At 43.9% G+C, this 27,815-nt stretch overlaps 1 protein-coding gene across 4 annotated transcripts in view; it reads left to right on the top strand.

Annotated features, from left to right (window-relative positions):
* PLEKHA7 (pleckstrin homology domain containing A7) overlaps positions 1-27,815 on the top strand; it is a 244,745-nt gene that overhangs the window by 111,526 nt on the left and 105,404 nt on the right. The window contains exon 1 of one of the 4 annotated variants that reach the window (XM_069091107.1): positions 24,874-25,237. The exons of the other annotated variants lie outside the window; for them this stretch is intronic. The gene's annotated coding sequence lies outside the window, so the exon portion shown is untranslated. Of the gene's footprint in view, positions 1-24,873; positions 25,238-27,815 lie in introns of those variants that run through there. 4 annotated transcript variants of the gene reach the window in all.

Here is a 27,815-nt window from a genome sequence, read left to right on the forward strand (position 1 = left end):
CTCTCTCTCTCTCTCTCTCTCTCCATCTTTCTCTCTTAGCATCTCTTTGGCTCTCTGGATGCCTGTTTGCTAGTCGTAGCCTTAAGTCTCGGGTTTTGCTTCTTATCATCAAAGGCCATGGACTCTGAATTAATTGTTCCTATACTGTATGCTTTCTCTCCCCAACTGTAGTTAAACATTCCTTGAGACCAGGGACCCCATGCCTTTCTTTCATTATTTCTGCATTCCACCAGGATGCCTAGTCCAAGGGTGGGCCAAGGAAATACACATGGACTGAAAGGATTGTTTGAGAAGCTGTTTTGTGCATTGGTGCAGACTGTGAGTGAGTTCTCTCTCCTTTGGCTCAAAAGAATTTTTAAACATCTGAGTACATCTAAGAGTTTTCCCCTCTCCTTTCAGACAGGGGGAGGATAGTCCCCAGGCCTTCCTTCATTGTTATCCTAAGCACACTGCTGTGTTGAATATGTCTCTGCTGCCTTTTAGTGTGGCACCTCGCCCCTGGAAGGCACCGTTTCTCTGAACGCCAGCTCTTAGAGAGCAGATCATTCTGGAATAAATAGCTACTTGTATGTGGACACTCACTCTTTCGGTACTGCTGTCCCTAATTAGTCATTCCCCTAGGGTAAGGAAGTCAGTGCAGATGCTTCTTGTAGGGCTAAATGTATTCAGACACATCACCCTTCCCTTTACTTTGTTTTCCTGGGACTGAGCAGTCTACACTGATACAGGCAAGAAGGCTTTGCTAATGGATATGCTTAGCTATCTTCTATAGGGGTGGGCTTTGAACCCCAGGATAGAAATGGCAGATCCTGTTTTCTTTAAAAAAATTTTAAAAAATTGTTTAATTTTTGTTTATTTTTTTGACAGCTCCCTTTTCTACAGCCATCTGTGGCTTACAGAGCACTTCCTTACCCACCGCCCTGTGAGGGAGGCAGTACAAACATTTCCTATCTCCGTTCTGTGGATGGAGCTATGATGATGATGATGATGATCGTTGGCATTGTAGAGTGCTTTAAACTTAGCAAAGCCTTCTGTATACATCATATCATTTGTTCATAACAATTCTGTGAAGTAGGAGCTATTAGTTACTCCCATTTTACTTATGGGGAAACTGATGCAGCTAGTGAGTGTCTGAGACCACATTTGAACTCAAGCCTTTCTGACTCCAAATCCAGTGCCCGCTCTTTACTGTGGTGGACATAACTACTGCCTTCCCAGAAACCGAGTCACAGGGGAGTGAAATGGCTTGCCCAAGGTCACACAGAGTGTTAATGACAGAGTCGGGACTACAACACAGGCCCTGAGATTCCAAGCTCTTCTTTCTGAGGCCTAGAGAAAGGAAACAATCTACTTTACAGACCACAATGTGGCCTCTTAATTAAAGAATCAGTGTTGTTCAGTGGTCTCAAATTCCAATAGTCCTGTTGGCTTCATGTTGACTTAGAAAACCACAAATTAACACCTATGTTGTATTGTATTTATTTTGCTAAACATTTCCTAATTAGATTTTAATCTGGTTTGGGCAGCACTTGGGAGTTTTGCTGGACTTTTGTTTGCTACCTCTGGTGTACAGTGGATTGGTCTCTGAGTCAGGAATATCTGGGTTCAAATTTCACCTCTGACCAATGTTAGCTGTGTGAGCCAGGAAAAATCACTTTAGCCTCTCTAAGACTCTAGGTTGTAAAGAAGGTGCTGACCTCCATTGGTGGAGGTGGCTTTCTCACCCCTATACCAGTGAAATCACAGGTCTAATGTCTATCTCTTAATTAAACAAATGAGTTCATTAAACCGATAACATTCTGGCTAATGAGTCCCCATTGTTAAGTATAAAGAAGAAATCTGAAGAGTTTGGTTTATTTAGCTATAATTCATTGCCTGTACTAACACTTTTCTTTGCCTCTTGTGGTCAAGGTCAGGATGGTATGTGACAGAAGAACACAAGATTTGTGAGCACAAGACCTCGGGCCAAATTCTGGTTCTTTTGCTTGCTAGCTGTATCACTGTGGGCAGATGGCTCCCTTTCTCTAGGCCTCAGTTATTTTATCTGAAGAAGGAGGAATGTTGAATTGAATGACTCCTAAGGTCCCTTCCTGCTCAGAATGTTAGCCCACTAAAGGTAGAGCTCTGACCAAAATGGCTGTTGGCTCCTTTGAGGACAAGGTTTAATGGTAAACTCTCCAGACCTGCGTGAACACCTTCACTTGTCTCTGGGTCAAGTGTTTCCAGTGTCCCCAGAGACCTTGTTTCAGTTCATGTTAAGAATTTCAGGTCAGCCTTCTAGTCATTGAGTAGTGAAGGAGGACTCTGGACCAGGAGTAGGTCATTGTGTGTGGTGTGAATGGGTACATTCTGCTGGCGTCTCCAGGTTTCCCAACACAGTTGGAAAATTATCATCCCTTTTTGGCTCAAGTCAACTGTGATCCTTATCTTCTCACCTGCACTCCTCAAATTTCTAATTCATGGCTCCTTTGGGGTTTTTTTTTCTGTCCAATCCATTGGTTCTCAGCGTCAGATATACTTTGTTTTTGTCTTTCACGAATCCTCTGCTTTCTTATCCTTATGACTGGGCTCATAGACTCATCGAATATCAGAGTTTGGAAGGGCCATCTAGTCCAACTACATGCTGAGAGTGGCAGGTCTGGGGTAATTCATCCAACCTTTTATTTACCCTTATAGGAGCTTCGTGGTATAGTGGAAGGGGTTCTAGGTATGGAGTTAGAGGAGCTGGGTTCAAATCTTGCCTCTGCTACTTATTTCCTGTCTGACCTTAGCAGGTCCCTTCACTTCTTGAGACCTTAATTTCCTCATTTATAAATAAAGGTGTTGAACCAGAAGTTTTCAGGGTTCATTTTGACTCTAACTCTATGGTTCCTATGATCTGACCAATGGCCTCAATATGGGGTTGTTAGTTGTAAGAGTCTATACGAAATCAGGGACTCTGCTTGTTGAATCCTCCACATTCTCTAAAGTCCATTTCTTTTTTATTTTATTTTATTTTTAAGCAATCGGGGTTAAGTAACCTGCTCAAGGTTACACAGCCAGCTATTTCTGGGTGTGGTGCTGAGTGTCTGAACCCGAGATTCCATCTCCAGGTCGTCCCAACACTGGAGCCGGTGCTCCTACTCGCTGAGCCACCTGGCCGCCCCTAAGCAATTGGGGTTAAGTAACTTGCTCAAGGTTACACGGCCAGGTGTTTCTGGGTGGGTGCTAAGTGTCTGAGCCCGGGATTCGATCTCCAGGTCTTCTCAACACTGGAGCCGGTGCTCTTACTTGCTGTGCTACCTGGCCACCCCTCTAAAGTCCATTTCTTTTGCTATCCCCCCATGTAGCTTTTCCAGACATTCCTGGTAGTAATAACTTTCCTTCCCAAACCTCACATCATCACCGTCATCTCCACTACCACCATCAGCCCCGCCACCACTGCTGCCACCTCTGCCGCCACCGCCATCACCATCATCATCACCATCATCACCGTTACCATCACCACCATTATCACCATCACACCATCACCACCAGTAATATCTTTCCCCTCCAAGGCCTCAAGTAATAATAATAGCAGACATTTATTTGGCATTTGCTGTATGCCTGGTGCTATACTACTAATAATAGCTTTCTTCTCCAGGACCTCAAATAATAATACTAATGGCTAATATTTATATAGTACTTACTATGTGCCAGGCACTATGCTAAGTGCTTTTACAAATAGTATCTCATTTGATTTCTCCTAACAACTCTGGGAGGCAGGTGCTATTATTATCCCCATTTTACAGATGAAGAAACTGAAGCAAACAGATTAATGGATTTGCCTAATACCTAATACCTCTCTACTTATCATATAATGCTGTCTGTCAGGGACTACAGAAATCTTCTTTCTTGATGCAGACTCCCCCCTCTTGCAATGCAAACCCTTCCCCCTTGGCATAGATGCCTGCCATGGGAAACTTTGATTATGTTCTTCCTACCTCCCTTTTAGAGAGCTACAGGAAGAAGCCCAGGCTAATTGGTGTGATCTAACCCAGTTATCCTGGAAGAAAAAGAAAAGTGAAAAGGCAAGTGGAGAGAATGAGGAGGAGTGTTTCTTTGAACCCTAAGACTCAGTGGAAGGTGCTGACTAAGCTGAAGGCATATTTCTCAGGTCCTTAAAGAGGTAGGAAGTAAACAAGATGGAGTCACTTTGGGCTGACCTAAAAGACAGGTATTTCCATAGCCACCTGAAGAGAACTTTTGAGTGTAGGATGGGTCTGGTGGGTACTGAGTAAATGGATAATTTAAGTGGATCAGAAGCATTCCACCTCCCAGGGGCATGAAAGAGTTAACAGTTCTGGTAGCCAAGAGAGTGTAATTCTTCCACCTACTTGAGAACTGGTATCACCTCCTGGGGTAGAAAGCCTTAGGGAGCATGAAAGCAAAACATAGAACAATAATACTAATGAGGACCCTTGACACCTACCAGGAACTAAAACTAGAGGCAGCAGAGAGGTAGAATACAGACACCTGGCAAAAGAACATGACCCAGAGAGCACTTAGGTGAAGTAATGAACCCTGAGGTCTGTCCCTTATTTTGGGTCTCATCCAGAACATATAGGTCATGGAGATTGAATAGGTGTCAGGGTGCTCTCTTGACTCTTAGCCTTGGATAAAAGCCCTTCCTCTGTAAATAAAACCAGTATATATTTTGAAGCCTTGTGAACTTGAATGCTTGTAAGGGGGGCATGCCCTAGATAATGAAATATTCCCTTTAGATGGGGGCAAGAGAAATGAGAAGTCTCCAAAATGAATCAGGTCTTTCATGTCGGGAGGCACTGACACACGTGCTACATATGTATGTTATATCTGTCTATGTAGGTTTCTCATATATTTCTCTACTAGACTGTAAGCTCTACTAGAGTATAAGAGAAGAAATGAACTCGGGTCTTCCTGACTCCAAATCCAAATCTGAAGCCTAGAGAAAGGGGGAGTATCTTACCATTTTAAAATCCAAGTCTCAGTACTTTTAAAATTCAGTATTAGGGAGTATAATGACTGAATTGAATTTATTGAAGGTCTATCATTTCTAAGCAGTTTATCCGAATGAACCAGACATGGAGTAGATTTCTGACATCTTTCCCACATCTTTCCCTGGAAAGCTACACACACTTCATAGAATTTTGTAGAATGTTAAACTGAACGGAACCTTAGAAGTGTGCAAATTTCTCAAAGGACCAAGCTGAGACCCATAGAGGTTAAGAAATATACACCCAAGGCCAATGAGTAGCATGGCCACCCCAGAACCAACATCTACTCCAAAGACTCAACATATTTGCCAATACAGAGGATATGAAATACTGCTTCCAGTTCATGGAGAAGTACATAAGATCATAGATCCAGACCAGGGGTTCTTAATCTGGGATCCAGAAACTTAGCTGTATTGTAATTTTGTTTTATGCAGTTAAATCTGTGAAGGAGTCCGTGGGTTAGCCTAGCCTGTCAAAGGGGTCCATGACATAAAGAAAGTTAAGAACTTCTACTTTAGAGTTAGAAGTAAACTCAGAGGCCATCGAGCCCATTTTACAGACATGGAATTGAGGCATAGAGAGGTTAAGTCATTTGCCCAAGGTCATACAGGGAGGAAGTAGAAAAGCTGAGATTGGATCCTAGGTCTTCTGATTCCAAAGCCCACCTTCTACCTACTATACCAGGGCAGCTAGGTGGTGCAGTGAATAGAGAACCGGGCTTGGAATCAGGAAGACCTGAGTTCAAATCTAGCCTCAGACTCTGGCTGTGACCTTGGGCAAGTCACTTAATCCTGTTTGCCTCAGTTTCTTCATCTGTAAAATGAGCTAGAGAAGGAAATGACAAACCACCCCAGTATCATTGCTAAGAAAACCCCAAACGGGGTCAGAAACAATCAGATATGACCTGAAACAACCACACAACCACAGTCCACTATGCCAAACTGCTTCCTTATTTGAGACTTGCTTCAGTAGTGGCCTCCTGGGATATTTATTTTGGTTCTGGGAGGGCTTATTCTCTTCCAAATGGCATAGCTGGGTCTTTCCCTCACTGGGATCATTTGGCTTGATGGCTTGGGTCTTGTTACTTCTGCTGAAACCAGCTCTTCTCCAGAATTTTAGTATATGGCGCTGAGCACAGAATTATTTTCCAGTGATTTGCTGAGTGTCTGTGCTCCCCTCATGGTTTTTCTGGCCACAAAGCAAATCTCTCACTTTAGTACCTAAAATCATCCTTCTCTTCTCTTAGTATCCATGGTTTCTCCCTCTGGTCACTGTCTTGACAAGGTTTAGTTGCTCCCTTTTTTTATGTCTGGACCATGAAGGTCAATTTCATTTTCATGGCAAATTTCCTTGAAATTATAACAAAGGTTTCATGAAAATCCAAACATAAAAAGATACAACTTTCTCCTTTTTTAATACCTCAAAAAATTAATTAATCTTATTTTATTATTAATTAACAATAAACAATATTAATACTATATAATTATATAATACATATATATTTATAGTTATCTAATAAATAAAATTAATTAATTTTAATTAATCTCATTCTCCACTCAACTGCCAAAGGGTTCTTCCTAAAGAAAAGATCTGACGACATCATTCTCCTGCTCAATGAACTCTAGTACCTCTGTTATTCCTAGGATCAAATTCAAATTTCTATTTGGCAACCCTTCACAACCCCTCCTCAACTTTCTAGGCTCATTATTCATTTCTTCCTTTGCCTCACTCTGTACTCCAGTCAAACTTGCCATCTTCATATGCTTCATGTACAACAAAGTATCTCCCACCTCCAGACCTTTACAGAGCCTGTACTTAGTTCTTATAATGAATGCTTTCCTTCCTCATTCCTCCCTCGTAGCATTCCTTGTTTTTTAATCAAAATTCAGATTAGTCATTTCCTTTTACATGAAGCTTTTTCTTATCTCCTCAGCTCTTGGTACCTCCCCAAGTAATTACCTCAGGTTTATTTTCTTTATACTTATATATTCACATATTGGGCAGCTAGGTGATGCAGTGGATAGAGGATAGACTTCCTGAAGTCAGGAAGACCTGAGTTGAAATCTAGCCTCAGATGCTGGCTATGTGACCCTGGACAAGTCACTTAACCCTGTTTGCCTCAGTTTCCTCATCTGTAGAATGAGCTAGAGAAGGAAATGGCAAATCACTCCAGTATCTTTGCCAAGAAAACCTCAAATGGGGTCATAAAGAGTTGGACACGACTGAACAACAAGAACAAAATTCACATGTGTGTCTCTCCGAGAGAATGTAACCTTGGTGAAGGCAGGAATAGTTTCATTTTTGTTTCTGTGTACCAGGTGCCTCGTATGGTCCTTGGCACACAGTAGGCTCTTAATAAATGCTTACCAATTGTTGATTCCTCCTTCCTCCAACCCACAAATCATTTTGTCTTGTGCTAAGGTTTTGTGAGCATCTAGTTCTTTTCAAGTACAAATAGAAGAATTGGCTAAACTTCCACTAAAAGCTGTTCATTTTAGTTTTTCCCTGACTTCTCTGACAGATGTGTGCTTGTGCATAGCCACCTGTCTTTATTCTCAATTCATAACCATTGGCTCGCCTGCTCTTTTAGCTGTAGGCTATAATCTGAAATGTGAAAGTGGATCCTTCTTTCGACTTAAAGATGAAGAAGGAAAGCAGTATTTTCTGGAATCTCTAATCCTTCTGTATTGAGCAAAGCAATGAAAATTATTCGAGGCAGTAGGTCTTTGCTGGAAGTGGAATTCAGAGTGGAATATAGCACAGTTTTCTACTACACCCTCATATACCTGTGAATCTTTCAGGTTCCAACCTCCACTTCCATTTGTCCATCTGCATACTTCCATCACCAACCACTATGCCCAACTTCAGGGACCCAACAAATATTTATTGAATGGAGCCTCTGTTAGTCATAGCTCTGCCAGGTAACTCAGTCATCACCATCTAGATCTTCTGCTGTACTCAAGCTACAATCTTCAGCAGTCCTTGCCTTTTTGATTTCCTGTTTCTGAATCAGAATTTCTGGGTTGGAAGAGGTCACCTAAGTCATCTAGTCCAAACTCTATGTGGAAAAAATAATATTATGTGGTGGCATACCTGACAAAAGGTCATCCAACCCTCTCCTTCTCCAAGGCAACCTAATTTGCTTTTCAAAACTAAATTTTATTTTTTTAATCAATGAAAATTTACCTTCTCTCCACCCCCTACATTGAGAAAGAAAGGACAAAATCCTGATTACAAATGTGTTAAGTCAAGCAAAGTAAATTCCAACCTTGGCCATGTCCAAATAAAAATATCCCTGAATACTCCTCTGAATCTATCACCTGTCAGCTCATTGATAAACATTTATTAAATACCTACTATGTCTCAGGCACAGTGCTAAGTGTTAAGTGCAAAAGACAGTCTCTGACCTCAAGGAGCTCAAATCTGGGTAGCATATTTCACCATGAGTCCTGCAGAATCATGGTTGGCCATTGAATTGATCAGAGTTCCTAAGCTGTTTGTCTTTATGATGTTGTTATTGTTATTGTATAAATTATTCTCCTGGTTCTGCTCGCTTCACTCTGCATCAGTTCATACAATTCTTCCCAGGTTTCTCTGAAATTGTGCCTTTAATATTTTCTGACACAATAGCATTCCATTATGTTCATCCACCATGACTACAGACTGCAGACAACTAACTTAGCAATTCCCTAATTGATGGACAACCTCTTAGTTTCCAATTCTTTGTCACTGAAAAAAAAAGCAGCTATAAATATTTTTGTTCATTCAAAACCTTTTCATCTTTCTCTGATCATTTTGAACCCCAGTCTATTTCAGAGAGCTCCAACAGCTTCAAGTTTAAATTTGCCTTGCTAGAGCTTGTGCTTTGCCCTCTGTTTTCAAGCAAAATATGTAATCACTCTTCCATAGGATAGCATTTCAGATGCTTAAATGACACATAGCATTCCCACCCCTACCCATCAGTCTTTTCTTTTCCAGAAAAAAAATAGACCTAGTTCCTTAAGCTAAAACCTCCTATGATATGATCTTGAGACCCTTTTCTGGCCTGGTTGCCCACCTTGGAACTCTTCAGCTTTTCAATGTCTTTCTTAGACTCTTAGGTCTGATCCAACTGGGACAGAGTACAGTGGGGTAATCACTTCCTTATTCCTGGAAGCTAGGCCTTCTTAATGTAGCCTGAGCTCAAATTTATTCACTTAATTGACTCATTGAGCTTATATGTAAGTCCGTGGAAAGAAGTAAATGTAAGAAAACTGGAAAGGTAGGAAGGGGGTGGGGAACCACATTTTGAAGGGCTTTAAAAAACCAAATAGAGGATTTATATTTGATCCTGGAAGTCATGGGGAACCATTGGAGTTTATTTAGGAGGTGAGGATGTCAGACCTACACATATAAGAAAATCACTTTGGCAGCCGAGTAGATGGATAGGAGTAGGGGAGAGACTTTAGTCACAGAGACCAACCTGGAGGCTACCACAGTAGTCCAAGCATGAAGTGTGAATGAGAGTCTGCACCAGGGTCATGAATGTCCCATGAGGCTTCTCAATCTCAGCATGTCCAAAACAGAACTCATTATATTCCTCCCAAACCACCCTCTCTTTTGAACGTTTCCCTACTACTGTCGAGAACACAATTACATTGTGAGTAAAAGGGGACATAGAAGACAGATGTTGTGAAGGTAGAAACTACAAGACTTGACAGCAGATGCTATATGTGGGAAATACGGGAGGGAGGAGTCAAGGAAGACACCAAGGTCATGGGTCTGGGCAGCTGAGAGGATGCCTGTGCTGACAATAATAGGGATTTTCAGAAGAGGGGAAGGTTTGGGTGAGGAGGAGAGAGGGACTGTGATGAGTTCTGTTTCAGACATATTGAGTTTGCAATACCTTATGGGACGTCCAGCTCAAGAAAACCAAGCAGCAGTTGGGGGGCGGGGTGAGAGATGTTAGGGCTGAGTATATAAATCTATGGATTCATAGTGGGTTCTCCTCACTGGAGGCTTTCAAACAAAGTTGCATGACCGTTTGAGGATCTCACGTATCCCCCCAACCTCTGTGATTCCATGGCTCTGATTCTGCCTCTGGACCAGACTATGATTACGATCTGGCCTCTTCTCCTGGCATCACTAGGCACTTGCTCTGGGACTTGGTGAAACATATCTAAGTTTTAATTCTGGATGTAACTTTCCTGACACATAAAAAAGATAAAGATGTCTTGGGCTGGGGGGGTGCAGCAGATGGGCAGAGGTTGGGGCTGGGGAAAAGGCTGGTTAATCCAACTGATGAGGGAGAGAGAGAAGTTGTCTGTGTATAATGTATACATAGACCTCTGTGCACTTGAGCACGTACATCCCTCTGTAATACTATTTGTTCATTTTATCGTTGTTCATGCCTGTTTCCCCACTCCCCCATTAACTTGTAGACTAGCTTGTAAATGCTATGAAGTCTTAGTTCAATGAGACTGCTCTTGGTATTCAGTCTAAGGTAAGGCCTGAGCTGGCAGCGTGTGGTGCTTAACAAGATTGATAGAATTTATGGGTCAGTGATGTGAGATTTATTGACATTTCACTTTCTGCTTGAAGGTGGAGTTTGCTGTCAGCTATCAAAGTAAGAATGCAGATTTATAGCTTGGCAGAGTGGCTGTATAGGCCTCTGGGTTCCCATTAGCCCCCTAACACAGGGAACTATGGAGGACCCAAATGCCATGGACTCCGGGAGCGTGGCCTGGATGGGCCTGGATGATGATCACTCCGGGGCCCCGTCTTTTCCCCTGACTGTGAATAGAGGGGACTGAAGTCCAGTACACCTTCTGGGAGCCATGCCAGCACATGAGGGCCAACGACATTGCTTAAAGTCAGGGAGGAGGAGATAAGGGGGGAAAGAGGATTGCAGAGATAGTGTAGAAGTCACCCACTGGCGCTGGCGAGTGACCAGTACCAGCTGTGTCCTCCTCCATCTCAGGGCTCTCTCACCTTTCTGCCTTGAACCACTGTTCCCTCAGTTAAGGGGCAGAGTAGAGTAGGGGGCTACCTTGGTTTCTTGCTGGGGAAAAGCCCCCCTCTGCCTTCCCTCTCTGAGGAAGAGAGAGCGTCTCAGCTTCTTCCCACTCAGGAGCCCCCAAATCAGAGGTCATTTTTTAAATTAAAATTGTGTCCCCCTTCCCTTGCTTTATGTGTTCAATTTAAATCTGGATTGAAAACATTTTCCAAGATTAAAACCTAGTGAAATGGAAATCTGGGGAAATCAGGTAGAATATAGCCAGATGCCAGGTAACCAAGGGAGCGCCAGTTAATTTCATTTCTAAATGGCAAACACATTTTGGATATCTGCCTTCCTTCTTTCCCCAGTTGGTATTTTCTGTGGTCTTTAGGCAAAGCCTAAAGATAGATTAGACATCCGTTTTGTATTGGTATTTTTTCAATGTGTTTTGAGGTGATAGATTAGACATCCGTTTTGTATTGGTATTTTTTCAATGTGTTTTGAGGTGTTATTGCTTTCTCTCTGTCTTTCTCTATCTCTCTCCTCATCACATCAGTCTACTGGCCTCTGCCTCCCTATCCTCTCTGGCTGCTGGCAGGTCCTCCTCTCCCACATCTGCTTTTCCTCTGATCCCCTCATCAGCTCTAAAAGCATCTCTGTCTCTTTAGCCTCAGGCCAAGCTCTGAGACTAAAGAAGGCTGACTTGAGTACCACTCTCCTGCTGGCTCCTTTCTAGGCTCTAAAGCCATGATCAGGTCAGCTGCCTGGCCTTATCTTTTCTAGGTAGTCAGGTTTCATGGGGAAATTCAAATTTTTGCTCCAGCTTCATGATAAGGGTTTTCCCAGTATCTCCATCTCACTAAGGCATATATTATTTTCTTAACCATGTATGTACTACCCTTCTTCCCTACTAAAATGTAAGCTCCTTGAGGGCAGGCTCACAGTAGGTGCTTAATACCCGCTTGTGTAATCTGGAAAATTGGATAGGATGATGGTGTCCAGTTTACTGAAGGGGTAAAAGCTGAGTGGTGACGTGGTTCACCTCCTCAAGCCACATTCATCACTTCCTTTCAAGATCTAGCCTCCAAGAGGCCTTTCTTGACTCACTCTCCCTCCCCCTTTTATGCCTTCTCCCCCTTCATAGTGCTTCTCTGGTTATTAAGCACATATACTTGTGTGACTTGCTTTACACAAGTGGGTGCATTTCTGATTGTAGAAGTGACAGTTTTTGTAAATTGAAACATTTTCCGAACCAAACTGGAGTTCCCCTCTCTGGTGGTACACAGTCCAGCCCCTTACTTGGAAAGGGGTTTGTCTTCATTTCCACCTCCCAGAATCCTTCACTTCCTCCAAAGCTCAGGTGAGCTGCCACCTCTCCTGTAAAGTTGATACTCTTCTCCCATGTTGTTAGTACTCCCTCCAATTGCATCACCTTTATTTACCTGTGTACATGTATGCAGGATCCACAATAAAATGTGGTGACTAGTGGAGAGAGAGCTGGTCCTGGAGTTAGGAAGACGTGAGTTCAAATGAAGCCTCAGACACTTACTAGCTGTGTGGCCCTGGGCAAGTCACTTAACCTGTTTCAGTTTACTCATCTGTAAAATGGACATAATAATAATACCTACCTCCTAGGGCTGTTGTGAGGATCGAATGAGATATTTGTAAAATGCTTTGCAAACCTTGAAGCATTATATAAAGGTCATTATTGTTATTGTTGCTAAACTTTTTGGAGGCAAGGACCATTTCTTTTTTTTCTTTCTATCACTAGCACATAGCACAGGACCTTGTAAACCTGTAATCCGTCTGGAAGCTCCTTCAGGGCAAGAAGGCTCTGTGTGTGTGTGTGCGCGCGTGTGTGTTCTTTTCATTTCCCCACAGGGTCCCTCACACTTAACCGAATGTGAGTGTATCCACTTACCATGACTCTCCCATGGTGGGTTCCTTCTTCCTACTTTTTAGTCTTAGTTCTCATCAACATCTTCATTTCATACTTGTCCCATTTACCTCTTAGATACCATGTACACTTACATGCAAACTCACAGACACATACATGTACACACTCACACACATATATCCACATAGTTATACACACATACACACTTACACATTCACATGTCCATATATAGGCACTCACACATATACGCATATGCACAATCACAAACACATCCACTCACATTCACACACATTCCTATATAAATGCTCCTACATACACAGACACTCACATGCCTACACATCAGTACACACACATGTACATATATGCACACAGAGAGATATGCAACATACACACGTGCACGTTCACACCCATACACATACACACATAGACACTTTGCCCATCACCCTCCCAGTGTTGGGGTTGGAAGTTGAGGGATGCTTTGAACACATGCAAAGCACCAACAGTTTGGAATGCGATCATCCCTGATCCCTGACCCTGCAGGAGTTCTTGACTCAATCTGAGATCCCAAACAGGCAGGGCATTTCAAGAGCACTAGACCATTGGAACCAGGAGGAAACTTAGGGATGCTCAGGCCCTTGGAGGAAAGCCCTGAGGCCCAGAGAGGAGCAGGAACTTCTCCAAGGTCACTCAACAAATTCATGGCTGAGCTGGGAGCAGAACCTGGTTCTTCCTGCCTCTCAGACGCTGGAGGGCCCTCCAAACCCTAGGGAAGCCCAGAGTGTGGCGTGACCTGCCCAAGGTCACAGAGGTCTGGCTGCAACTAGAACCCGACTCTGCCAGTGTTTTTTATCCAGACAGCCAGAAAACAGTGAATAGTCCCGTTTAAAATATCTATTTTCTTCTTTGTGAGAAAGAAGGAGGCTTTTGGGTGGTTGTCATGGTGACACGTGAAGGACAGCTTGAAATCAGGGAGTAATCGTAGCCTGGCAATAAGCAGTTATCATCTTTCCCCCAAGAGAGGTGGGCACATTTCCTTAATCACCTTTTAAAGTCATGTTTGAACCAAATATTTCTGTCGGCAAGTGCTAGCTGAGCGTCTCTGGGTTGCAGTCACGGTTAGAGTAATAAAGGCTGCATTCTTATTTCTAATTGCTTTTGTGTCCCTGCAGTGGAATAGCATATGTGACTTGATCATGAAAACTCAGGGAAGTAATTAGAAACTACCAACCGCACACAGGGCAGCATTGCCAGCTTGCTGGGCCCCTCGGTATCTCTCCAACCTTCCTTTCCTGCCACCTCCTCCTTCCCCCACCACTCATGAATGTACATGCTTTTCTGGAGTGAGGCATCTTTGGCGATCTCAGCAGGGTATCCCATTTAAAACAGCACTTTCTTAATGCGTGGTGACTTTTAAGTGATGCCACTCATAACTAGCTTTTCTTCCCTCCCTCCAAAGAACTTGGAGAGAGCCATTTCAGCATGGAAGTGAGAGCTGTGGATTGTTGTTTTTTTTTCTACTTATAATAAAGTTAGGGAATGCTTTTTAACCTAACAGTGAGAGGGAAGCTGTAACTGTAAGGAAGTGGTTATAACTAGGGTGGAACAATCAGGGCTTTGCTCCAGGGTGCTGAAATTTAGAGGGCACTAAAAGCACTTTTCTCATTCAGGAACCAGAAACAACTGAGCTTAGTGCCAATTTAGCAAGAGGAACTTGTTATAAATACGAAACAGCTTTCATGCTGTTTGCCCTCAATGCATTTCATGGTAGTTGGCCTAGGCACTAGAGTTCCCAGTTATTGCTCTGTTTACTTGCCAATGTCATAGATGATGTATAAAATGACAGTCGTTGGAAGATTCCTTATTGTTGGTGAGGGTCCCTAAGTGCCTTTTCCAGATGGGGATGGGATGGATGGGACTGGACCTGTGATTTCATGGATAAAGGAAGATCTTGGTGAACAGCTTCTACCAGTGCAGATTGGCACCTTTTCTGCAATTTATTAGTTTTAGGGAATTGCCTGTAGTAAGTTGAGTGACTTACCCAGGACCACACAGTATGTATTGGAGTCAGGGCTAGAACCTAAGTGTACCTGAATTTGAGATCAACTCTTTACCCACTGTGTCAGTGTTGTCTCTGGGCAGATATTGTGTTATTACATCATTCCTTGGAACATTTTAAACTATTCTTTGTGAATTCTACAGTCAAGTGAAAGAGATTGGACTAACCATCCACACTAGAAAAACAAAGAGGATGAAACAATACAGGTCTATCTATCTGTCTGTCTGTCTGTCTCCCATTACTCCAGGTCTATAACATTGGTGTTGTCTACTCCTCACTCTCCCTTACCCCCCATATGTGGTCAGTTGCCAAATTTTGGCTTTTCTACCTTTACAACATCTCTTACATCTAGCCCCTCTTTACTCATACAGCCCATTACCCTTAGTTCAATCCCTCATCTGTCATCTGAACTATTGAAGTAGCTCCTACTAGGTCTCCTTGTCTCAAGTCCCTCCTCATTCCAGTTCATCCTTCACACTGATATCAGATCTTGCCATTTCTGTTTCCATGTTATCCTGCACATCCCCTCCACCCTTCTCTCTAGGTACACAGCTGCCACCTTTTAGGTATTTAGGCCCTCATCACCTCTTGCCTGGATTTCCTGGCCTCTAGTCTACCCTCTACACAGTTGCCATGCACATTTTGCACACATCTGGCCATGTCGCTTTTCTTATGGTTGTGTGGTTTGTCCTTCATTCTTGAAGAGGAACATGACACAGGAAGATGATGCCATGACTTGCAAATGAATTGGATTTGAATATTGTAGGGCTGTGCAAAGCCATCAGCCTCACTTTCTCCTCTGGAGCCATCTGGTTCCAGTGACCAGACATAGATCAGGACAACTGGAGTGGCTCAAGATGCAGTGGGAACAAAGCCTCGGTCTTTTTAAACTAAGGTCTTTCCAAGTTCTCACTTTGAGTGAGGCAATGCCCATTCAGTGATTAGGGCTGTTTAAGAAGTGAGCCAAGGGATGACCCCTTTAATAGAAAAAAAAATCAAACTGGGAGGGGCAGACCCTCAGGGTTTCTGGCCAAAAGAGAAACAATTTACTATTTATATTGACTCTGAGCCATCTGGGACCAAAAAATTATTCTTGGCCAATCAATGAGAGCCAGAGTGATTGGGTTTAAGGCATAGACTTTAAGAAATCTAGCCAGTAAACCCCAAGATATCAAGGTAGGTTTCAACCATTAAAATTTGTCTTCCTCTGGGCAGAGCTCCCTCAGGTAAGGGCATGATACCCCATGTGGAGAGAGGAAAGGAGAGGAGGGGAGGGCCAGGGCTGAATTGCCTAATTGGAACTGGACACTTGGGTCCCCAGTGGGGCAACTCAGACTACTCACAAGTTGTTGTTTGTCTCTCATTCTTTTTTTTTAAGCAGTTGGGGTTAAGTAACTTGCCCAAGGTTACACGGCCAGTTATTTTGTGTGGGTATAAGTATCCGAGGTCAGAACTGATCCTGGGTTCTCCGGACTCTAGGGCTAGCACTCTCACTCACTGTCCCACCTGGCTGCCCCTTGTCTCTCATTCTTGAAGAGGGCCATAACATCAGGAAGATGATGCCATGAAAGTGAATTGGATTTAAGTGAGGGAGGGCTGTGCAAAGTCACCAGTCTCACTTTCTCCTTCAGAACCATCTGGGTCCAGTGGCCAGAAATAGATCAGGACAACTAGAGATGGCCCAGCTGTCACTTTTCTACTCAACAAACTGAGAGAAAAAATAAGCATTTATTAAGTACTTACTATGTGCTAACACTGTGCTAACCTTGAGGATATGAATACAAGCGAAGAAAGAGACCGGCCTCACCTTCAAAAAGCTTACGTTCTAATGACGGGGAAGGTAACCCACAAAAGGGAGCTGGAAAGGGACAAGGAGAGGGAGAACTAAGGTGCTGTATTGGAGAAGTCCACTATGCACTACTGCTACTTTAGAGAGATGGTGAGCTGGGACCAGGACTGAGTAGGAGTCAGAGATCAGATTGGAGCTTGTTTGGGAATGTGTGCACAGAATGCTGGTGATGCTGAACCACTTCTTGCTGCAGAAGGCTGACTCTTTTATACAGTATCCTCCCACTGGTGGCTTATGGCTGTGAATTCTGAAATCTCAATCTCTCTCTCTCTCTCTCTCTCTCTCTCTCTCTCTCTCTCTCTCTCTCTCTCTCTCTCTCTCTCTCTGTCTCCCTCTCTCCCTCCCTCCCTCCCCCCTTCCCCCTCTCTCCCTTCCCTCTTTCCCCTATTTCCTTCTCTCTTTTTCTCTCCTCTTTTCCTTTCTGTCTCTCCCTCTTTCCTTCTCTCATTCTCTCTCTCTCCCTCCTCTCCCCCTTCCTTATTTCCATCTTTTTCTTTTTTCCCTCTCTCCCTCTTTCCCTTTTTCCTTCTTTCATTCTCTCATTCTCTCTCTCCCTCTCCCTCTCTCCTTACCTCCCTAATTCTCTTCTTTCTTTCTTTCTTTCTTTCTTTCTTTCTTTCTTTCTTTCTTTCTTTCTTTCTTTCTTTCCCCCTGCATTTCTCTCTGCATGTTTCTCTATCTCTTCCTCTTTTCCTCTCTTCTTCTCTCTGTTGCTCTTCCTTTGTCTCCCCCCCCCCAAATTCCAAATAACTCTAAGGATGTTGGAAAGACTCCTGGTGGGCGACAAGGTGTCACAGGGATTTACCTGTGAAAGGTGGCATATAGACTCTGCTTGAGGGGCATGTATCCCCAGAAAAGGGAGTGGGCTAATAGGATTATGAAAACCAGTAGGCGATAGATGGGAAGCCTGAGTGCTCTGCTTGCACCTGAATTTAGAGTAAAGGGCCAGCAAAGCCTTCCTGTACATTCAGTCAAGCAAGAGTAATGCAGCAGGAGATGTAAATGGGCTGCAATCTATCAGTGGAGGGAACTCTCACATGGATGAAATCACAAATCCACCAAAACACCAGAGGGACAAGCCCCATTTATGTACAAGGCAAAGCTGCCAAGTCACTCTCCTGTGTTATCCCTATTAGGTTCCTCCAGCAGTCTTAGGGGTTAGCTGGGCCACGTGTTAATATCCCCAGTTTACAGATGAGAAAACCGAAGGTCATAAAGTATATAAAGTTTATCCCTCCATACCCCATTACTTCCCTGATTCCAGCTCTGAGGAAAGAACCCATGTGTTCAAGGGGTAACTCCTAGGTCCTGGTTACTCAAGGCTCGCTCTTCAGGCTGCAGCAGCATTTTCCCCTGGTGCAGTGAGTGCATGGCTCTGGACGCTGCTCCCACCTCAGGTGGCTGTCTTTCTGTCCCACCGTGAATCTGTGGCATCCCCTTTAGATGCATCATGTTACCGGTCCAGTCCCTCCTATATATATGTCTTGTTTGTACATCCATGTTTCCATGCCGTGGCCCTCCTTTTAGACAGCAGGAGCCTTGAAAGCAGCAGGGACTGTCGTTTGCCCCTTTTTTTGTATCCGTGGTGCTCAGTACATGCCTGGTATATAGTAGGTGCTTAAAAAATGGTAGTTCGCTGACTGACATGGACATGGGAGAAGGCAGGAATGTAATGGTCCCTCTGAGGTTCCTCCCCCTTCCCTCTGGTACAGGTGCCAGTGTCTGCGTCATTCCTGAGGTGCTTCTGACCCTGGAATCCCACTAGCAGCCTGTTTCACAGTGGACTGAGTAACCACCAAAATGCCCCTGCTGCTTAGAGCAGATTTAAAACAGGTCATCTTGTTGGCTTGGCCCACACCTCATAAAGGAATCATGGAGTATAGACTCTCTTGTTCACGTATTTAAAGCTTCCTTAGTTGTGGCCACCCTTGTATTACTGAGATGAGGGTAGATGTACCAAGGGTCATCCTGCTCAATGGCAGTTAGGTCTAGAATCCAAGCCTTCTGCCAGTCCAGTTTTCTTCTTAGAGAGGGAGGGGTCACTCACTAGACTTTGTACCCACACTAGGGCTTTGGCTCTGGCTTCTAATAGCCATTATTTGTACAATAACTTTAAGATTTGCAGAGCCCTTTATCTTTGTTACCTTAGTTGATCCTGGGAGGTGGATGCCATTATTATTCCCATTTTGTAGGTGAGGAAACTGAGGCAGACCAAAGGAAAATGACTTGCCCAGGTTTGCCCAACTAGAAGCAGGATTTGAACTCAGGTCTTTCTGACTCCAAGCCTAGCACTCTATACATGATGTTACCTTGCTTTCCATTGCCTTTTGTGTTGACTTTCTACAGAACAGAGCTCCCCCTGAGGAATCAGACCTCAGAAACATCAGACCTGAGAGAGGTTGTATTCCCCCCACCGCTAGTCAGACAGTTGGCTTGAGTTTCTCCGTGATGCTCAGTGGTTTGGTGTCCATTGACCATAATTCCTGGCCTGCGCTTGGGTTCAAAAGTCTTTGCACATAAGGAGTGAGACATCCCTCTTCTCCCCCATGCCCTTCCCTTCACGGGCCTTCTATGAGCCTGTGGTTCATTGAATTAAGGGATGCCTGTGTGTTGGAAGTGGGGGACATTTCCCTACTCCTCAGATGGAGGTCACTGCCAGTGAAAGGTTATCTGGAGCTCCACCCCATCATTTCCTTTCTGCATAGTTCTGACGTTGGGGAAATGGGCCAGGAGCCTGAAGACTAGAGCCTGAGCCGAGATTCAGAGTCAGTGATAAAGAACGTCGGGCGTGGAGTTGTGTCAGTACAACAGTTCCTGGTTGGCACAGCCAGTTTCACCTTCTCTGAGAGTGCCTCATTTCCTTGCTAAGATCACACAGAGGTTACTGGGTTAACTCTGGTCATGTCCTGGAAATGGATGAATTTAGTGATTGGAAATACGTGTCTTTGCCTGGTCCACATATCTGTTTCACATTACACTGTTCTAGACTCTCGCAGAATGAATCGCACAGTCAAACTATGTTGGCACTTGCCTCAGTTTCCCCAAAATCAAGTGAAGGTAGTTTTCTCCAGACTACTTAATTGAAGTAGTATTTTGAGGAAAACACTTTGCATGTTTCAAGTGCTAGAAATACAAGCTGCTAATATAATTGAAATGACAAGAGATGGTCTTATTCATCTTGTTGAGTGTAGCAATGACAAGCATGACCAGAGAGCAGCACAGACAGCCCTTATGATGGGGGTAGGGACAGAGCCTCCTCCTAGAATGGGGCCAGTGGCCCTCTCGTCTTTCCCCTCACCCTCAGTTCTTTTTCTGTTTTTCTTTTTTTGAAAAAGTGGCATTGTGCCTTAATTCCTCATAGCTTCCCCCTGCTGCTGTTGGCCCAGTCAACCCCTTGATTTTTGCAATGATGGGTTGCTGCAGTGCCCTGGTTTTTTTAGAAATAAAGGCTTGAATGTCAAGATTTATGTGGGTCACTCCAAGCTGTGCACTCCTGCTACTGAGCTTGTGAAGCAAATTCTTTGCCTCAGCTTGGCTTCTGGTGAAGCCTTGTTATGGCTCTGAACATGGCTGCAGAGAAGCTACTGGTTGGCTGTGTCAACCTGGGAAATTTAAATCAAGAAGTTAGTACCCCAAGAGTAAGGCAGAATATGGGATTTGTTGTCAGGAACACCCAAGTTCAAATTCTGTGTCAGATGTTTACTAGCTAGGTGACCCTTAAATCTCTTGGAGCCTCAGTTTTCTCATCTGTAAAATGGGACCTAACAATAGCACCTACCTCCCAGAATTGTTGTGAGGATCAAATGAATTCACAAACATTGTTAGGTGCATTGCAAAGATAAATGCTAGATTATTATTATTATTGAAAACAACAGCAATAGCAGTCAGACAGTCTCACCATCATGAACACAATCCTGGTAGTATCAGAAATCTGATTAGCTTAGGATCCTAGAATACAGAATATGAGAACATTTGACATTTAAGATCTTCTAGCCTAAGCCGTCATTTTCCAGTTGGGGAACTTGAGCCTCAGAGATGGGACAAATCTTGTTTTCTGCAGATAAAGTTTGGTTCACCTTAGGTAGGAAAGGAGAGGTTTCCAAGGCAGCATTGCTTCCACTTGTCTCCAGATGGAATGTGTTATCAATATATATTTCAGTTCACCTGCTCTGTGCGTGCACAATTGCTATGCCCACTTACCATCCGAGGGCCAGGGCTTACTTACACATGTTCTGATTTCTGGAAGGGAAAGGCAACTGTGATGATATTAATTCAGTTTGGGACCTTGGTTAGGCAATGTTTGTATGATCCTTCTCGTATATGTTGATTAAGAAGATAGTCATTCATAAGTAATGAGCAACTCAGTCCTTTTGTTCATCTTTGACAAGATTTAGAGATTAGGGTGCTCTATGCAAAACCCAGAGATTAGGGTGCTGGGTGAACCCTCCCAGTACACACTCACCAGTCTGGTACACGGTGACACTCCCAGCATGGTATCATGCTATTCCCAGTAAGGAAGGACATTTATGGGCTTTTAGAATAGCAGCAGCTTTCCTTTTGGATGTTCACTAGCTATGTCCTCATTGTAGACCCTGAGCACGGGCATCGCTGGAGTCAGTGAGTCAATAAGCTTTTACTGAGTGGCTCCTGTGTGCCAGGCTCTGTGCTAAGTGGAAGCCTCAGCCTTAGAGCATTCCTGTGGTGCCCCAACAAGGATCATCTGTAAACTTCTCCTTCTGAAGCTTCTAGTTTAAAATTTCTCCTTCTGAAGCCTCTAGATTTTATAGCAAAGCATGTGGTCTTTTGCCATGTTACATACTGACCCCATGTTCTTTTGTACCCAATCTTTCTTTTTCTTTTTTGCCTTAAATAATATTTTATTTTCCCCACAATTATATATCAAGCCAATTTTTAGCATTCATTTTTAAGATTTTGAGTTCCAAATTTTTCTTTCTCCTCCCTTCCCCTCTTCTGTATCCAAGCTTTCTGCCTGGAACTCCTCTCCTTTCAGGAGATGCATTTGGCTATTTCTAGTGGATCTTGGCACCTGAGACACCCTGGGATCTTTAGGGGTAGTACTGGTAAAAGCTGTACCCAGAATGATCCTGGTCAAAGGGGTCTGTGGTGAGAAGTGACTTGGAGTCAGAAGGACCTGGGTTCATGTCAACCTAGCTGAGCCTTATGATTGGACTAGATGGTCTCTGAGCCACCTTTAGCTCTAAATCTGTGACCCTGTGACACCCCCATCCTTCCCTTAGTCCGTCCCATGTTGATCCCCAGGGAGACTATGGAGGAAGACCAAATTCTTCTAGGATGTTGTCAGGGAGAAACGCTCTTGTCACATTTCATGCCAAGGAGATCTAGTAGGTTCTTGCCCTTGCTCAGTGAGCCTTTGTTATCAAGGATGGCTCTCCTTGGGGGTTGGGAAGAGCCTTTTTGAAATCGGCAGGCTTAGTGTTTGGCTTGGCAAGCTAGGTGAAGAGGTGGTGGGGTGTATTCTCTTGGACTGATTGCTCATCCTGAAATGATCTGCCTCCAATCCTTATGTGAGCTGGGCTTGAATCTAGGGCCCTGTGGTTCAGATGACCCATTGGGCACCAGGGGAGCTTTGAAGGGTCTCCATCACCCATTTTCCTATTCAGCAATTCACTTCAGCAGACACTTAGAGCACATACCATGTGCAGCGTATACACAGATAGGGCTGCCAAGATGAGGATGCCACAGTCTTATCCCCAGAGTATCATACACCTGGGACGGGAGTCACCGATAAGACATGGCCAACGATAAAAATGACGCAAAGTTGAGTGTGGAAAATACATGAGGGTCCAAAGCCCTGAGCATCCCCAGGAAGAAAGAATCCATCCCTGTGTGATCATGGCAAGGAGGTGCATTCTTCCTTGGCTTGAGATTGTATTCCTTTGGTCAAGCCTGTCTTGGAAACGGGGCTGGCAGCTTTACCTGCTAGCCTTGTGTCTTGTCTCTAGCCAAGAGCTCAAACAACTTCAGAAACCAGGAGCCAGAGGCCAGTTAGAAGGCGACTGCAGTGGTGTTCCTTCCTGTGCCCTACTCCTTGTTACTAAACCCTCTGCTGCCTTTAGCTGGTAATTAAGTTGTTAGCTAATGCCAGGTCCTCCTGCTTCTTTCCCCACAACTGGCCCCACTACAAGGGAGTGAATAAACAGACAGTTCGTGCCTCTGATGGGCTGCTGACCCCTGGGTGAAGAGTAGCTTCCTAGCTAACTTAGCTCCCTGTCCTCTGGAAGTTTACATTCTAAAGGTTCTCAAAACTGAGGAAAGTTATGTCTTTTCCAATGGTACTTAATTACTCCACTAATTGAATTGTGATCAGCTATCGTGCATCTATACTCAGATTGTTTTTGCCAGTTGTTGTGTGCCCTGAAGATCTCAGTAGTACAGAGGCCACACAATTTAGGAATGCAGCATATGGGGGACCATTTTCTATCTCTGAGTCTTGAGTCTGAACAGTCTTTCCTTTTGTTTTTTAAAAATATATTTTTACTTGTTTTGTTAAATATTTCCCAGTTACGTTTTAAAAAATTAACATTCATTTAAAAAAAATCTTGCGTTTCAAATTCCCTATCTATATTCCCTATCTCTTGCCCCTTACTTACCCCTTGAGAAGGTAAGCAATATGATATCGCTCATACATGTGAAGTCATGCAGAACATATTTCCATATTAGTCATGTTGCAAAAGAAAGCACACACATACACAAACTAAGAAAAATAAATAAAATGAAAAAAGTATGCTTTAGTATGCACTAAGAGTTTGTCAGTTCCATCTTTGGCGTTTTTCACCATGAGTCCTTTGGCATTGTCTAAGATCGTTGTATTTCTGAGAATAACTAAGTCATTTACATTTGGTCATTGCACACTGTGGCTGTTACTGTTTACAGTGTTGTCCTGGTTCTACTTACTTCACTTTACATCAGTTCATGTAAGACTAAACAGCCTTTCTTGCCACCTCACTATAGTGGCTTCATATAGCAGGCAATTGACAAGGGCAATGATGTTAGCTCTGGTGAGAAGTGGAATCTGTCGTCTTTTTCTTGTCTGCCAAGGCAACTGCGGCAAGTCACTGCTTCCTGCCTCAGTTTCCCTTTCTGTAGTGGGAATCCTAAAGTTTTCCTCTTACTTCCCAAGAATGCTGTTTGAATGAAAGAAATAGAATCAGTCACCCAGCAAGTTTTTGTTATACACCTACTATTTGGCAGGCATCCCTGCTAGATGCTGGGGATACAGAGACAAAAATGAAACTGTTAGGGGCAGCTAGGTTGCACAGTGGTTAGAGCACCAGCCTTGGAGTCAGGAGAACCTGAGTTCAAATATGACCTCAGACACTTACTGTGTCTTACACTTACTGTGACCCTGGGCAAGTCACTTTACCCCAATTCACCCCCTCCCCCCCAATGAAACTCTCCCTGCCTTCAAGGAGCTTACATTTGGCATGGGAAACAACATATAGGGATATAAGTATGCCTAAAATTCCTGCAAGGTAATTTGGGGAGGAATGATGCCATCATTTGGTGTAGATCAGGAAAGGCTCCATGAAGTGCATTCAGCTGAGCTCTGGAGGAAACCAGAAGCAGAGGTGAGGAGGAATGATCTTCCAAACCTAGGGAACAGCTTATGCAAAAGCAAAGAGATAGGAGATAGACCAGGTGTGAAGAACAGCAAGGTGGCCAGTCTGGGCCATAAGAGGTGAGAGGGAGTAATATACACAGAATATTGCTGGAAAGGTGGGATAGAGCCAGCTTGTGAAGGACTTTAAATGCCAGCAAAGAAGTCTGTATCCAATCTGAGATTACGGCTGGTTTTTATCCCTGGGAGGGAGCTCAGGGGGTCCCACAATAGAGATGATAGAGTCAGAATCAGAGAATGTTGGAGCCGGAAAGCACCTGAGAGATCAGCCAGTTCAACCTCTCACTTTTACAAATAAGGAAACCGAGGCCCAGGAGAGCCTGTCGCCTGGTTTAAGGACCTTTCACTGGCAATTATAGAATCGAGATTCTAACCTAGGGCTCCTGCTTCTTAGACCAGGGTTCCCGAGTGCGTGCCGTTTCCACCTCACAGTTCCACAGAGCCAAAGCTCTTCTGGGTCTGTGACTCAGAGCGGTAACTTCTGCCAAAAATCAGTTAGAAGAGGGAGGAGGGGGAATGGTGAAGAGGAGGAGGAATGAATGAGCGGGAAGGAGGGCTGGAACACGACAGGAGGCGGTAGCTGAGAAACTGAAACAGAGAGGAGTCCAGGAGGGAGGGAGGGAGAAGCAGCTCAGGTGCGGGACGGCGGGCGGATCTGAGAGCTCGAGCAGCCGGGAGGGGAGCTGGGACAGGAAGCAGAGCTGGCTGCCCCGTCTCCTCTCCACCTGAAGCTGGCATTGTTGGTTCAGGGTGGTGCCCCAGCCGCAGCAAAGACCCGGACCCGGGCAATGGAGCCAGAGCTGAGTGAGTCCCAGCCATCTCTCCTCTCCCTCTTCTCCGCTTGGGCAGAGGCAGGGAGCCGGTTTACAGAAATAGCTCCTGTAAGGGAGGACGGAAGCACGGGGGAGGCATTCTTGGGGTGGCCGCCACTGTTTAAAAAAGCAAAAGTGAGAAACCGCAGTTTAGTGGGGAAAAGGTCAGCCTCCTGATCCGTGCCTGGCTTACCTAGAGGCAGGTGAAAGCCGAGCAGAAGCCTCGATAGGTTTGGCTTTGGTTTTCCCATTCTGATTCGTGAGTTGGTAGAAGATGTTCTTTTGGAATGGATCTTAGTTGAATTAGAATGTCCGAACCGGGAGTCACCATAGAACGGAGAGACTCGGAGTCAAAGCTAGAATATTTGTTTGAAGCGTCCTCAGAATAAGGCATGTTTGGGCTGGGAGGGAGCTTAGCGCAGAGAGCATCAGATCTGGCGGGTTCTTAGACCATAGGCAGAATAGATGAGTGGGAAGGGTCCTGGCCCTGGAGTCCGCAGGCTGAGCTCTGTGGTTTCCTTCCTGGCTGGCCGTCTCAATTCAGTTTTCTCTTCTGTGAAATGAGGGACTTGGACTAAATGACCCCTGAGGGCCTTTCAAGATTTGAATCTATGTCAGAGCTGGAAGCAGTGGTCATGTAGTCCAATCCCTTCCTTTTTACTGAAAAGGAATCTGGTTTGTTTTAGGTCAGTGGTGGTTTTTGAGCTGTTTTAGTCATGGCTGACTCTCCATGACCCCATTTGGGCTTTTCTTGGCAGAGATACTAGAGTGGGTTGCCATTTCTTTCTCTAACTCATTTTACAGATGAGGAACTGAGGCAAACAGGGTTAAGTGGCTTGCCCAGAGTCACACAGCTAGTAAGTGTCTGAGGTGATATTTGAACTTAGGTCTTCCTGAATCCAGGGCTGGTGCTCTTGGACCCACTGAACCACCTAACTGCTCTAGATCAGTAGTGTCAAAGGACAGATAGAAACAGGGGCCACTTATCCATACATGAGGATCTTTGTGGCGTGTATATTGGCTTAATTTTAAAATTTATTATTTTTTTATTGTATTTTTACTTATTTTGTTACATTTTTCCAATTATATTTTAGTCTGGTTTGGGAGTAGCACTCAGAAATGTTGCATGCCAGTGGGATGTTTGACACCTCTGTTTAAGAGCCTTATACAGGTGGATGATGCCTTCAGAGGTTGAGAAGTTTCCCCTGATGCTTTTTAAGGTTCTGGAGGACAGCAACTCTGGCTCTTCATTGCATTGCCTCCTATAAATGGGTTGTAGTGGAAATAGCCTTGGGTGTAGTGACAGAAGCCCTGAGTTAAAATCCTAGTTCTGCTACTTATTATATTTGTGACCTTGAAGAAGTAACTTAACCCTTTCAGGGCCTCAGTTTCCTTGCCTGTAAAAAAAAAAAAACTAGGTGTTTAGATCAGGAATTATTAATTTGTGAATTTCAGGAGGTCCACAAACTTGCATAAGGAAAAAAAAATTACCCTCTTATTTCAATACAATCAGTTCCCTTCGTAATCCTATGTATTTTATTTTCTGAATTTAAAATATTATTCTGAGAAGCATTCCATAAGGTTCCCCAAACTGCCCAAACTCCCCAAACTCAAGGAGTTCATGATGCAAAAAAGAAAACCCCTGGTCTAGCTGACCTCTTGAAGTCTCTTTCAATTCTAAAATCTCATTTCTTGAGGGTGGTGGTCATCAATGTTTGGGTGCTGATTTTTGGTAAGCCCTGCCTCCTCAGTGATGATGCTTTGAAAATGTTGAAACTGGTGATGTTGGTTTCAGATTGATTTAGCCTTAGGCTCCTAGGTGAGTTCTTTGATGTTCAAATAAGAACTTAATTTTATGGTGTCATAACTTGCCTGGAAGAAAATGATTCTTTGAGTTCTGGAGCCAGTGTAGTGCTTTGTATCTAGAGACAGCTTAAAGCTAGAATCTCAATTCCAGTAATGTCTAAAAGAATCGATACTGGGAAGTTAATTCTTTTTTACTCTATACCTTTTATGAGCACCAGTCTTGGGAGTCTGAGATCCTGGGTTCATATCCTGACACTGACTTTGAGCATATCACTTTATGTATCTGAGTCTCAATTTTCCTTTCTGTAAAATGGAGATAGTAATAGTCACACTGTGTGCCTCACAAGGTTTGCAAAGTTGGTTGAAATGAAAGCCTTTTGCCGACCTTAAAGTGCTGTTGAAATATGAGCTGTTGGTGTTATTGTTATCAGAACATGAATTTGGCTTAAAATCGTTTCCTCCAGAGTCTCATTAAAAGCCCTGGGTTGGCTAAACAGCAATTTTAGGAGCAGAACTTGGGTGAATAGGACAGTTTGGAGGAGAGTTATAGGAATAGAAATGAGGATTTGAAAAAAAAATGAGGACCTCTTCAAGGGAGTGATGTGTGAGAACTTCTGAATGTTTTCATTGTGCTGGTTTATTAATGGATTATTAAGGGCAGGTTGTGTATTGTTTTTCTTTGGTCTTTAATTATACTAATGAGAATGGAATAATTCATCCTGGGGTTTGGCAGACTCCCCTTACCCTGGAGTTTGAGAGGTTTC

The sequence above is a fragment of the Petaurus breviceps genome, unplaced genomic scaffold (genome assembly GCF_028583685.1).
Source record: "Petaurus breviceps papuanus isolate PSGF00001 unplaced genomic scaffold, PetGlider_PUasm1.0 188, whole genome shotgun sequence".
Lineage (NCBI taxonomy): Eukaryota > Metazoa > Chordata > Mammalia > Diprotodontia > Petauridae > Petaurus > Petaurus breviceps.